At 40.8% G+C, this 1452-nt stretch overlaps 1 non-coding gene across 1 annotated transcript; it reads left to right on the top strand.

Moving 5' to 3' along the window:
- Positions 1–1083: 1083 nt before the first annotated feature.
- On the top strand, positions 1084–1190 carry LOC142167650 (small nucleolar RNA R71). Its single transcript, XR_012697739.1, has one exon. It is a non-coding gene; the product is annotated as a small nucleolar RNA R71 (small nucleolar RNA).
- The last annotated feature ends 262 nt before the right edge of the window (positions 1191–1452 follow it).

The raw sequence follows: 1452 nt of genomic DNA, 5'->3' as shown, positions 1-1452 counted from the left end.
CTGAAGTCTCCTATACCTTCCTATTCTTCGTAAGGACCTCTTTCAAGAATTTAGCATAAGAAGGCATTTGTGAGAGTACTTATGTGAACCTGTTTTAGCACATCCAGAAATCTCTCAAACTGCTTATCCAGTTTTTCTCAATGTAACTTTTGAGGGGAATGTAGCGCAGGCATATGCTTGCTCTCCTCATGTTCCTCCCTTCTCGATATTTCTTCCTTCTTTTTTCTCTCAGCTTTTACCCGGCCTTTCTTCTTCTTCTTGTTATCATCATTTTTCAGCTGCTCCCCACTTTCTTTTTCAAGTATTACATCTTTTTGGATTGGGGTGATATCTTTCAACACTTGCCCACTCCTCAAGGTTACATCATTCACTGTTTCATTGGAATTTCTTTTAGTATCAGCAGGGAGAGTGCCTTGAACCCTCTCAGATAATACTGCTGCAATTTGTCCCACTTGCTTCTCTAAATTTCGAATTATTGACCCTTGTACTTCAAATCTTTCATCAGTTTTCACAATGAAGGCCTTCATGAGATCTTCTAGACCAGGCTGATTAGGCTGTTGAGGCTAAAACTGTTGCCTCGGCTGATTCATAAAACCAGGAGCTCCTTGTCTCTGAAATCTGGGGTTATTTTATTTCCATGCATTAGCGGTACCCACATGTGAACTCTGTGAAAAATTGTTGTGCTTCTGACCCATTGCATTAAAATTATAATTTCCCACAGCATTCACTTCCTCAGTTGAGGCTTGACACTCATGAGTATGGTGTCCTCTTCCACATCTATCACAGGCTGCATGAGTCTCATTTTGTATCGAGGCTAAGGTCAGCTTTTGTATTTCTTTAGCCATAGCATCAAGTTGTACCTGCATAGATGTATTAGAATCAACTTGGTGAACACCAGTTGATCTTCTTCTTTCCGCACTCTCCAAGGGCCACTGATTAGCATCTTTAGATAACTCATCAAGAATAGTAACTATCTCCTCTAGAGTCTTCTTCATCAAAGGGCCTCCGGCTGCATTGCTCAGTCTTCTATGCAAGGCTGGTGTCAATCCATCCCAAAAGTCCTGGAGTTGCATCCAAAGTTCAATTCCACTGTGTTGACACTTTTGCACTATCTCCTTAAATCTCTCCCATGCTTCAAAAATAGTTTCAGTCTCTTTTTGGCAGAAGCTATGGATTTCTCTTCTAAACTTGCCCGTCTTAGCTGACGAAAAATATTTATCAAGAAATTTTCTAGTCATCTCCTCCCATGTTCTAATCGATCCCGTGGGCAAACATCGAAGCCACTGCTTTGCATCATCTTTAAGTGAAAAGGGGAATGCCCTTAAGTACACTGCATCTTGTGACACCCCATTGTATTGAAAGGTGTTCATAATCTCCTCAAAGTCCATTAGATGTGTGTTTGGATCTTCGTTCATCTTTCCTCTGAAGACACATCAGTTCTGAATGGTTTGA

Source organism: Nicotiana tabacum, chromosome 12, assembly GCF_000715075.1.
Source record: "Nicotiana tabacum cultivar K326 chromosome 12, ASM71507v2, whole genome shotgun sequence".
Taxonomy (NCBI): Eukaryota; Viridiplantae; Streptophyta; class Magnoliopsida; order Solanales; family Solanaceae; genus Nicotiana; species Nicotiana tabacum.
The sequence above is the reverse complement of the archived record's forward strand: the minus strand, read 5'-3'. Positions and strand labels throughout refer to the sequence as shown.